The sequence below is a fragment of the Acanthochromis polyacanthus genome, chromosome 19, assembly GCF_021347895.1.
Source record: "Acanthochromis polyacanthus isolate Apoly-LR-REF ecotype Palm Island chromosome 19, KAUST_Apoly_ChrSc, whole genome shotgun sequence".
NCBI classification, from domain to species: domain Eukaryota; kingdom Metazoa; phylum Chordata; class Actinopteri; family Pomacentridae; genus Acanthochromis; species Acanthochromis polyacanthus.
In genome coordinates, this window is record NC_067131.1 from 14355427 (window position 1) to 14368636 (window position 13210).

Genomic DNA, 13210 nt, shown 5'->3' on the forward strand with positions numbered 1-13210 from the left:
GTGGCCTTTAGCCTGTCAGACGCTGAGCATCATTATTGTCTGACGCCTCCTGTCCGCACATTCATCAGCAAACACACTGAGCTGCAGTGACACCATGATAATAAACACTTTTTGGCACATTCGGACACTTCTACACCCTCACCTGAGTATAATGCAAAGCACATATTTGCTAGTGGTTAGCAGGATTATGTCTAAAGGCCTGGAGACAATTAGAATGAGGGAGATGGGGGAGGAGGGGTGACATGCTTAGCGGTGAAGATGATGAGTCTGTGTCTCCTGATGATAGTCAATTATTGTGATGGATCGTGGCCTGATTGGGAGCGACTGGGATTCGCCTGCAGGTGGGTGGTCAAGAGGCTTTCCCCGGTGTGAAAGAGACATCCATACCTGCACGGATGCGTCGCTGCTCGACGAATAAGTGCGTAAGTAATTGCATGCATGCACACAATCAGCCGCAGGCGCACAAACACGACGCTGATGTGTGTGCAGCGGGCTGACAGACAGACCGAGATGGAGACAAGGGTCTGTGGCTGTGAGTAAGGCCCAAACCCCATAGTTGTAAAAGCCAGTGAGTCAGCACTGGTGAGGTTATTGATGATGACAGGGTATTAGATCGAGCACCGAGGGGGAGGGAGGGCAAACACGTGCACATACGTACACACGCATGGACGGAGTCACCGCAGATGATACCCGACATTCCATCACACCACCGACCCCAGCTTGTGGTGTCTGGAGGCGTGTGTGTGTGTGTGTGTGTGTGTGCGTGTCAGTGTGGGTGTCAAGCATTTGTTCATGTTGTATAAGAAGCAAGAAACGTGTCTGTAGAGTGTGTATGTGTGGGAGGATGGCTGCATCGATGATGTGTAAGTTCTTCCTGGTTATTTTCAGCCCTGATTGGTTAATTGGAGTCCACTCCCACATGCCAAGATGTTTTCTTCAAGGAACCCGTATATGCTTCCGAGGACGTTCCCAAGATCAGCAGCTCATCTGAAGTCAACCATCCATCACTGCACGAGCCGACAAACCTGACCTGGAGTCAGCAGCAGCAGCAGCCGGCACAGAATTCAGATCATGCTGTTACATCAACACAGCGGCGGATCTTTGCCGACAAACAACAGGTGACTGTGGTCAGATAACAGGAGATGGTCCCCGCCAGTTATTGCCAACAAGTAGTAATTAAGCAAATCGGTAGGGAATCTATGCAGAGTCACAACAGAGCCAGGAGTGCATTTATTCACACTCCCAGCACTGCAGTCTTAGTTTCTCAGCACTGGTTGGCAGTTAGTTTTGGGGATTTGTCACAAGTGGCTGGTAAGTTCAGTGTGAAGTGCAACTTAAGATGCCAAGCAGAGTTTTCAGTGTCTAAGCAGCTTCTTACCAATACAATCCTCCATATTTTTAAGTGTTACTGCTTTTTGTATCCAGTTCATCTCAATAATCTTATTTGTCTGCTATCTAACATTCTTAACATCTACATCCCAGTGATTTTAAAAGCAATGATTAATTCATTTATGTTGGTTTTATGTGTTTGTGTCCGTGGAGCTCCACTTTAACACTCAGCAGTCAAGAGCACATATTAAGACGCTGCTTGTCCTATATGCCGCTACTATTTCAATCAGACGCATAGTGGCAGAGTCACATTTCTGTAGTCATGCTTCCTGATTACTCAGTTTAACTCTTGTTAGATGTAACAGATATTGTAAGCCCAAAGTAAGGCCTAAAAATAGAGCTGTGGGTGGTGTGGCACTCTCAGGGCTGGGAATAGTGCATATTCTGAGCTCTGTTTCCATGGTTACTTGTGCTTTCTCCTAATGCCAGCATGGCTCTTGAATTCAGAAAATAGTCCCTTTGCACCAAAAAGCATATTTTTATCCCTTAAAGAACAGCCGGATTTGACTCTATATCATGTTTTTCCCTTCTAACCTCTCAGGTGAGGGTAACATGGAGGAGACTCACTGCACAGACACACACTTTTCACTCTGCAACACACACACACACACTCTGTGGATCATTACTGGACAGCACTCATCAGCCACCCACACAAACACTCCTGATACATAATTGGTCTCTGGTCATCGTAATGACACACGCAGGTAAACCGTCTTTAAACTGTTTACTCCGCTACGCAGCTTCATCAGCACGATCATACACACTCTTGAGTTTTCCCCTAATTAAAATCTATATTTTCCATATCCATCTCCTCTCAGCTCACTGATTGCTGCTGTACTCCCATGTACACAGTCACACACACAAACACACACACACCTCCCCCTCACAGCCTGTCCGGCGGCTGTCTCCCAGTACCCCTCTGTGCGCCGAGATGGCATGCTGAGAATGTTTACTTTCGCCACAGTGTGTATTTACAGAGCCTAATAGTTTTTTAGGCCGCAATGGCGCCTCACTTCGTAACATGTGTACAACCCACCTACTCCTTCCAACTCCCAAACACACACATACACAGAAAACATACATCACCCCCACCAAACAACAAATCAAACCTCTGGTATTTGGGGTTTGGCAGCAGTGTGAGCTCCCAATGCAACCAGGTGACACGAGGAAGCAGCAGCAGCATCAGAATGCGATGGTACCTCCTCGGTGAAAAATAAGCCCCGAGAGGAGAGTATGTGTGCTATGGGAGAATGAACGGATGCATGAAGTGCCTGAAATGAATGGACACATGATGTCTTGAATGGTTGTGTGCGATGTGTGGCAACTGAAAAGATTTATGAATGTGTGTAAAGTATGTGAGAGCAAGTTTGTGAGAGAGACAGAAGGAGGGAGGGTGAGGCAGACGGTGGAGTGTGTCTGGAATAGGCAAATTATGCAGATGATGGAGATTTTAGATGGCAGATGACTACTTTGTGATCAAATTTGAAAAAGAGATTCAAAACCTATCACTCGATCAATGCAGTCATGGTTATTGAAGGTAAAATTGTTGATTTTAAATGAGTCATTGATGAGATTGGATGCAGAGTTTATGAAAGCTGCACTGCGTTAGTGATTTTTGCTCATTAGAACCTCAGCTATGCAAACATATAACCACATGCACACAGAAAATAACACGCATGCATGCTAATGATAGAAAGCAGGGTTGTGGCTGGCTGTGCAAAGGCCTCAGGAAAGTGACACCTTAGTGAATCTGGTCAGTCTCTCCAGAGCATGTGCCGTACGAACAGTCAGAAAAGAAGGTAGGATGCTCCGATTAGAACAAGAACACGGGTCAGGGTTAGTTAATCTTTTATACCCTGACTCATGAATGTTATTTACTTATCAAGATAGAGCCTCAACAGTGAATGAAATGCTGCTACCAAAGGGCTGTGTGAGGTGATTGAAAGTACATTTACACAAGGACTGTTCTGAAGTACAATTTTGAAGTACTTTACCTGACAATTTTCATTTCAAGCTGCTTCATTGTTCCACTCTACTATATTTCAGAGGGAAAATTGTACTTTTGACTTCACTACATATACTTGACAGCTTTATTCACTTTTAAGAAGAAGATTTTACACAGTGGATAATATAATTTTTTTTAAAAAATGCAACATATAGTAAAAGATCAAACCAGTGGTTTCCAATTGTTTTGGTTTCTGACATCTTACAAAAAGCAGTGTGCAGTCAGGGTCACATTTCAGATGTCTGAGTTCTTACACAGCTCCACCAAATAGTTTTTTAAAAACTAAACCTAAGACATGGTTTCATTTCATGTTCAATGTTTAAATGATTTAATATCTGACCAAAAATCAAAGAAGAAGAAATCAGTGAAAAAGTCCAAAGAGCAATGATTAACATTTCTTCCTTTCCTCTTCTATTAATCATCTGATAATCCCTTAGATATATCTACTAAAACTAGATATGAAGTAGTTCAAACTGGCTCAACTGCAGCAGATTCGGCAGTAGCACGCTGGCGCTTTAGCACTGATAATTAAATTATGTCAGATCCAAGCAAAACATACACTTTAATGACATTTTGCAACATACTTTTATACAAGTAGGAATTTTTAGACAGGACTTTACATGACTGCATTGGCATTTTTACCAAAGTAAAAGATGTGAATACCTCTTCCACCACTAGCCATGTGGAACACATTTCATCTTTATGTGTTTTCAGGCTTGTGTGTTTGTGCACACTTTCACTCTTATCGTGTGTTCATGTGTATTTTCCACTCACTTCCTTCTCTACTGGAACTTAAAGGTGCAATACATTAGAGCATAGGGAACGGAACATGGACATAAGAGCATGCTAATGTCAGAACCTCAGAGGCAAAAGGCAATTCTGTAAAACATTTCTGCACATTTAAGTCTGTCGTCATGCTGGCATAGAGTATTTTGAGTACAGCTTCTGTTTAGTGAAGCCGCCATACAGAGTGATTTCTATTGTAGGAGAGCGAAATGTGTCATATCATCAAGTGTAGACAGTTATGTGTTGTACATTTAGGAATGGATGCAACTTTAAAGCCACCTTCATGTCACTGAAGATTCTTTCAGATGAGGCCGTAGTCAATGTGTTGCTTTTAGCACATTGCATCCAAGGAACCAGGTTTCTAATTCTATCCAGAGCACCTATAATGTTTTGATTTATACTTCAAAAGTTGTTCTACTGTCGCTCTGCTCTGTGTTCATGTATGATCCAACAAATCCAGCCATAAGTACTGTTGAGGTATAGTGGGACATGTGGGGTTGGTGCAGTGGAAATCATCACAAAATAACTCCCTGAACAACGTAAACATGCTCCATTATAAAGCTCTGACAGTATCAAATGAATGTGTCCTTTACCAATCACCATTAAAGGGGTGAAGGAGGCGGTGCACTCGATCCCACTGAACGGACAGAACCGGCATTAAGAGCAGACTCGGAAACACTCAGGCCATTGTTTCATTCTCTTTCTCCCATTAGACAAAGAGTCCGAGTGGTCCAAACAGGTGAAAATAATTGGCTGTGTTTTCCCCGCTGGGCCACCGTGCACAACTTGTGCTGCTGAACCTGATGTCCTGACGCCTGTCTGTCTGTCGTATTCAGCCGAGGTGGTCTATTCAGAGTTATGGACTGGGGGACACACAGCCCACAGGGTGTGGACGTACGTGTGTGTGTGTGTGCTCATGTATGTGTGTTGGTGTGTCAGGGGGAGGGAGGAGGCACCGCCAACAGCAGAGAATGCCTGGTGATGGGTTACCAAAAACAGAGCACCGGGGGGACAATAGGACCCAGGACATTCCTGACATAACCCCAACACACCGGGGAGGAAGTGGAAGGGGGGATTTATTGGTGTCAACGGCCCCTTGCCCCAAGAGGAGGAACGGGTGCCTCTTTTGTCCCCTCTGGCGTTGGAGATGGACTGAATCGAGACGCCTTGCATAGAGAGGACGCCTCTAAACACATACACACATAATCACTCCTTTGAAAGAAGAACCACCAATTAGGGAATGGACATATACGGCTATAGAGGGCAGGTTTCTGTGTGTGTGAGAGTCTGTGTGTGTGTGTGTGTGTGTGTGTGTGTGTGTGTGTGTGTGTGTGTGTGTGTGTGTGTGTGTGTGTGTGTGTGTGTGTGTGTGTGTGTGTGTGTGTGTGTGTGTGTGTGTGTGTTGTTGCATGCCTGCCAGCATGCACTTCTCAATAGGATCTAGATGTAAAGGGAGAGCCAAATAGGATGCTTTTCAGCTCAAAGTGCACAAGGGTCGACCCCATGGGAACACTGCTCCGAACTTGTTTGAGTCAGAGAGCATTTAGTCTCATTTAGGAACGGTTCATGTTACACTGAAAGAGACACACAATGAACAAGACAATGTAATACTCTGTTAATTGGCCGGACGATTGTTGAGTGAATTTCCCATAGTGTTCAGCGAAACTCCAAATGAGTTGTAGTCTCCAGCTGAGTGAAGTGAAATTGAATTATGACATTGCCTTAAGAAAACAACAAAAACACTCAACTCAGTGTGTGTCTTCCCATAATGTAGATTTAAAAAGCATGAGTCATACCACCCATTATGCCCCTTTAATATTTTTCAACTGGTGAGAAGAAACATAATTTCTAGTAATAGGAGGGCTGGTTTAGAATTGCATTGTAATTACTGACCCTCCCTAAGCCTGCTTACAGCTTATGCAAACCATATTGAAGGTAAATACCCTTTTTTGTGGAAGAAAATGACTACGGAAAGCTGCCCACTGAGCCTGACAAAGAATACTTTCATTGCATAGACACTGGAGACTTCAGACTTACAGAAAACAAATACTACATCGACTGAATGCTATATTTGAGGTTATTGATTTAGAAAATATCTTTGTACCTGCTAGAGTTGGTCACAAAAACAGTCACTTTGGGATCTTTCCAGGACAGAGTTCACTATTAGCTTTTAATATACCTCGACACAAATGCAGGCGTACGTGCGCAACTTAAAGATCATCTTGTTAAATCTCAAAATCTCTCAGAATTTGTACCCGCAGAGTGAAGCTGATGACAGCCATCCACAGGGAGGTAATAAATCATGAAGCCTTTGATTCCAGCTGCTGCAGGATCTGTCTGGCAATTTAGCTGTACAAGCCTCCTGTCAATTGTGACCATGCTTGACTGTCTGGATGTGGCCTCGGTTGGTTTTCACCTACTTTGACCTGCTCAGCAGACAATCCAGCAGATGGAAGAACATGACAAACTAGACCAACACTGCCATCTAGTGGTGGAAGTACTGTCTCATCTCTTCCAGTAAATGCGGCTGTAATTTGTGCTTGTAAAATCTGTGTGAACACACTGCAGTTATCGATGATAAGCAGCGAAGAAGTTGACCTTTGAAGGTTTTGCAAGCTCAGGGTCTGTGTTACCATCAAGTTCACATAGTTGTTTTGGAGCGAAGCGGTTTGTAAGGGTTGTTACATTGTCAGGGAACACAAATGGTTTAAATAATAAATTAGATGAACTAACATTTATCTTAGGCATCCACAAATTGTTAATTAGCCTAACCTCATTTTATTTTGTGTCATTTAGAGCAGATAACCTGGAAAGTACATATTGCATTTTGCATGTGAAGTAATTGTAGTTGATCAAATCTAGAAAAAGCATAAAGTCATGCAATACTTTCCCTTCAGCTACAGTCTACAGACCTTAATGCTGGAAACTCTGCATACAGCAGCATTATGATTCTATCATTTACATGCTGACATGTTTAAGATCGCACTGTTAACATGCTGATGTTATCTGACTCTAATATTTACTGTGGTCACTATTGTAAAAGTAGTTTTGTGTGCTAACATTTGCTGTCTAGCACAAGGTAAAGCTGGGTGACAGACGGATGATAAATTGAAGTAATATGCAACACTGTCTCAGGAAAGTGTTGGCACATCACATGCTACCTGAACAGCTGCAGTATATCTTGGCATTTATACTCCAACTGTCTGGAGCTCTACCAAAAGATATTCGATCATTTGATGTGATGATGATGTGAACTGTTGATAGAGACTTTGTCATCCTGGAGGAGATGACTCCCGTCATAATAGAAATGTTTAATCAGAGGATAAAAGTGATCCCTTAGAACAATCTTTGTCTTGATTAGCAGTTACTGGATCCAAACCACGGCAGCAAAATGCCCTCCATCGCAAAACAGAGTCAGTGGACATGTCACTGTATCGAGTCAAGGATTCAGGTTTTCCTTTAATCCGTCACCCAGAAACCAAACATTAGAAACTTGAAAGATTAAGGAAACACTTAAGGTATGACACTTTATCCTGAGGGGTCCAAGAAAGGGCAATGAACCACATTTTATTTTATTTTATTTATTTTATTTTTCACATTTATCATCAAATTGCTGCTAAGATATTTCACTAAAAGCTAAGAATGCCAACCTCATGGATCACAAAAATCACTAAATTCAGTAGAATACATGGAGCATCGTGAATATGTGAACCACATTTTGTCTTTAAAATTATTCATGGATGGAAACTTTAATTCTTAGAGCCATGCTACAAACATGGCTAAAAAGACTCATCAATTACAAGGCAACAAATAGCAGCTCCGGTGACCTCTGGGTTAATTACAGTAATACATCACATAAAGTATCCTACATTTGATCAACTTGGTAGGAATTTCCTTTACTTTGGGGTTTCTCCAGTTGCTCAAGTGCATCAACTGAATCATCACCCACTCATCAAAACTGGCAATCATTACAGATTTTGATGCTGATGAACGTGGACAGGCAGGAGGGAAATACCGGAACGTTTAAGGTTTTCCTGCAGTTGATTGCAGATTTATTAGGCCGTTATTTATCAGTGGGCTTGACTTGAACCTCCACCATCATCCACTTCCAGCTCACTGGATTACAACTAATTCAGAAAGCGGTTCCATAGCCTTGGGTGGCATTGTTGTGGCCGTACAATTTATTAGCTAATCAGCAAGACAGTGCCAGACTCTGCCGCTCATGAATATCAGCTCGGAATGAGAACCAGAGCATGAGCTTTCATTAGAGATTTTTTGACTCTTTGGGTCTCTCTACATCTTCAGAACACACATAGAGTTCAAATGGGAACTCCCAAGCGCTTCCAGCTGGCAACACTTTGGGATAATGATGCTGGATTCCACACAAATGAAGGGTTTAAATACCACCAGAGAGGCACCTGAACCCCCTTTCTTAATGCACAGACATGCATACATGTATGTATAAAACAACACGTGCTTCCACGCAATAGTTTTTCTCTGCGGGTTAATCACACATGCACTGCGCAGAGAGTGGGAACGCCAATTTCCCACCGTCATCCTTGACAGTCACTGCTGTCAAGCGTAAGCAGCAAACCCCCAAAATAATCCCACATCAAGCAAGCTGAGACGACCCCCCCCCCCCCCCCCAATCCAACAAAACGTACACTCTGAGGCCAACACACATCCTCCGAGTCTTCAGGAGTGCAGATTGGGTTACTGCAGATTCCAAACTGCGGCCTCAAGGTATCCTCATTTAAAAACTCTCTGCGGTTGAGTCATCAGTGGAGCTGGGAGGAGACCACCTTCAGTGGGGTGATGTCAAAATGATGGATGGGACAATAATACTGGTAGAAGAGCTATTGATAGCTCTCTTTCCTTAATGTTGACATGTTGATACCGCACACCACAAGCAGTGAGTGTGACACAGAGAGGCTGCACACACACACACACATATTTCACAAGGACATGCTGCTATTATACCCATTAATATCTCTTTCCGTTCCCACTCGGGCCTTTGAGGAGGAGTGGCAGCTGAGCCCTGAGTGTGCGGGATGATGTGTACAATAAGGCCAAGATGCTGCCTTGGCTTTAAGATGAGTCGGCAGAGGAAAAGCAAACAGACGGGGGGTTCCCCAGGCGGCTGTTTTAATCGTAGGGGGTTTGCTGAGAGGGGCTCAAGCTGTTTATTTTTACATGAAACCTCAGTGTCTTTTTAAGTGTTTCTCTCCTTCTCTCTCGAGCTTGACCTCCTTTTCGTATTCCTCGCAAAAACCCTGCCGTAACCGTCCCCCATCACCACCTACTGCCTCTGTGGGGTTCTTGCCAGCAGCTACTAATTAACAGTTGCGCTCCGTCGTGCCCCTGTGTTTGGCCCACTTCTCCACCACTCACTGTACAGGAATATGAATATGCAGCGTTTGACATGTCGGCATTTTCCGCGCTGAACTGAAGGTGGAGCTACTTCTCCAGCAATGGCATCATCGTTTCGAAAGTACAGTTTCTGTCTGTGGATTCACTTGTAATCAGTCGTCTTATAAGTTGAGCTGAACGTGGGAAATTATACATGCAAATAATGACCACTGTGTTTTATCATATTTACATGACAGAATCCATTTTAACACATGAATTGTGTTTTAAGATTACAAAAAGCATTAGCCTCTTGTATTAAAGGGCTATAACTGGCTCTGTTCCTTGTTAATAATTAATTTTCTAAAGATTCGTAGAACAAATTGATTAGAAGCAGGCTGACAAAATGCGGAACCACAACCACACTCATTAACATGTTCAACTATCAGTGTCTTTATAATTTTCTTTTAGCATCTATTATTACAAATGACTTACTTTTACTTATGCTCTGCTATAAAACAAGAAACCTACAGGACTATTTGTGTTTACGAGCATTGATTAAAAGCAACTCTAAAGTCTCTCTTGCTGGTTCATAACTTACCTTATTTCAAAATGAATTAACCATTAATATATCCATTGCATAAAGCCTATAAACCTTTTTATTTTCAAAGGACGCATAACTAGGAAGTGTATCAATACTCATGGCAAGAATCATATTTTCAGAGGCCTTTAGGCAAACAATTTTACAGTGGATCACTCCCTGGCTGCTCCCAAGTTTCCATTAACTATTATGCCTTATTGTGTAATCATTTCATTAAACAGAACATAATGGGGAATATGCTCCCAAAAAGTCCAATATTTACTAAAATAATAAAAGTACAATCTGACACAGAGCTCCTCCACAATATAGGGCCCAATAATTAGCCATACCAGGAGTGAAACTCCCATTTTGGGGCATAACTGTATACTGTAAAGCTTTTTACTTTTGAACAAAAAAAAAAAACCCTCAAATGTTCATCTTCATTTACTTCAAATGTTGAAACCAGATCAGACGTTTAAGAAAATGGAAATTCAGAGGTCACTTTCTTTAGGATGAGATATGGCTTCACCACTATGATCCAGAATCAAAGCGAACAATAGAAACACCAGTTCTCTGGCTCCCATTAAGTTCAAGCCAATTGGCATCTGTTGGCAAGGTGATGGCCTCTGTGTTTTGGGACAGTGAGGGATAAAGTCATCCATGCTGTCGAGGAGTATCTGGATAGAACAAGTGACTTTTGAGGGCCCTTGGGCAGTATCCTGCTTGGCCCAGTTGGTAATTAAACCTTGCCAGTTTTGTTGAGAATGATAGCTGGATGGCTGATACACACACATGCAATCCTTCACCAAAGAAATAGCATGTACTTGTACAACAAAGGGAAAAGAACATGACATCTCTTTAGATGCAAAACATACACTACTGTTCAAAAGTTTGGGGTCACCCAGGCAATTTCATGTTTTCCATGAAGACTCGCACTTTTATCCATGTGCTAACATAATTACACAAGGGTTTTCTAATTATCAATTAGCCTTTCAACACCATTAGCTAACACAATGTAGCATTAGAACACAGGAGCGATGGTTGCTGGAAATGTTCCTCTGCACCCCTATGTAGATATTCCATTAAAAATCAGCCGTTTACAGCTAGAATAGTCATTTACCACGTGTACAATGTCTAGACTATTGATGGAGGCAATTGATTCGCTGTGGCGACCCCTGAAGGGAAAAGCCGAAAAGAAAAGAAGAAGAAGACAATGTCTTGACTGCATTATTGATTCATTTAATGTTATCTTAATTGACAAAATGCTATTCTTTTAAAAAAATAAGGACATTTCTAAGTGACCACAACTGTATATAAGCTGTCAAATAAATTCAGCTAAGCCCTAATTAACTGCATTACTGAGTGACAACACTGGAAATTTGCTGGAAGTCCAGATGATGACATGATATGTTCAAGGCTTTTGTGTATTCACTTTAAGCTTAATTTCTGAGGTAATTGCACCTAAATATTAAGGTGCTTGAGGTTATATAATCACTATGACAGTGATATAAAGCCAACAATTCCCATCATATGTGCTAAGACACACATGTAGAAGAGGTCATCAGTACCTTGAGGAACCACTAATAGGTCCTTCATTAGAAATGCCTGCTGTGTAGACAGGTAATGCTAAAACACCATACTGTGTTACATTCAAGCTCCTAAAGTGCATGAAGAAATCTTTGAAGCATTTACAAAATCATTCATCAACCTGGTTTCAGAGGATAAAGTCCAATTAGAAATCCAAACAATAAAAGAAAAGAGACATGCTATCTCTTCAATTCACCCGTTTCTTTCAATATATAGCGTGTCGTGTAACCCAGTAGCTAAATAAGTATTCAGATCCCTAGGTAAAAGTGCAAAGGCAGCAATGCGAAAATACTAATAATCACGTATCACTGTGTCAGCAGCATGTTGTAGCAGCTGCAGGTGGAGCTAGTTTGAACTGTTTTGGAGGTAGTTGAAAGGAAAAGGCCAAAAACTAAAATAGATTTATGTTTGTGTGGCTAACATATTAGATCAGATGATGTATTGAACTGGCACTATGTACTTAAGAGGGAAAATCACTATTTGATGGAGCTGAACTCATAGATATCTGAAATGTGACGCCGACTCCACACTGCTTAAGACATCAGAAGACAAATTGGTTGGAAACCGTTAGACTTAAGGAATGTCTTGTATTTTGAAGTGCCTCTCTGGTCATTGGTTAAACCCATAAAAACTCATCTTTATAGGAAGTTGTAATAATGGAATAATTCAGTGATACATGTTGGCATTGGAAGCTGCTTTTGAAAATGAGCAGTGATCGAGATAGCCCCAAACTATGGGATTGGTTCCTTATGTTTGTTACATATAAAACCCAGGAAGTCTGACTCAGTGATTTTGAGGCTGTCATCACTACAGTGCAGAGTCAAGGTGTAAAAACTCAGTTTACTACTATTTTCGCTCATGATGTGTGTTATAGCATATAAAAAACACCATGTGGACATGTTAACAAGATACACAACTTTTAGAAAAAAATCACTGCATACTTGTCAGATTATCTTTTGCTTCAAACGATCATGTTAAAGGGAACAAAAGCTGCCTAATAAATGTAAAAAGTGGAGGTATCAACCGGCATTAAATGAAAATACAAGCACCTCAAAATGTGCTGTTCATCAAAGGAATTGCATTTTATTTCAGATCTTTGTGACTCATCAAACAGCTGTAAGTAATAACATTAATGACGGCTGCATTCCTATGAGGTGTTTTAGTGCCAGTTCCTCTACTGTGTGTTGGCTCATTGGAAATGCTTACTGGGACAAATGAATGAAACATCATTCATCTTATTAGTAACACCTGTGCGTTCCTTGCAATGGCTGCCCTGCTTCTATTATTACTTAAGCATAACTTCTAAATAATGTTGCTTAATGCTTTACTGCTGTGTGGTGCTTTATTATGAGGACTTATGTTATCAGGACAGCAATGGTTTGGGGGGTAAAAGATTTAACCCTTGCGGTGTCCTGCGGGTCAAAATTGACCCGGTTTAAAGTTTGACAATGTGGAAAAAAATATATATTTTCACACTGAAACTTCTGATGTCCACATTTTCAACATTTTTGGGAAAT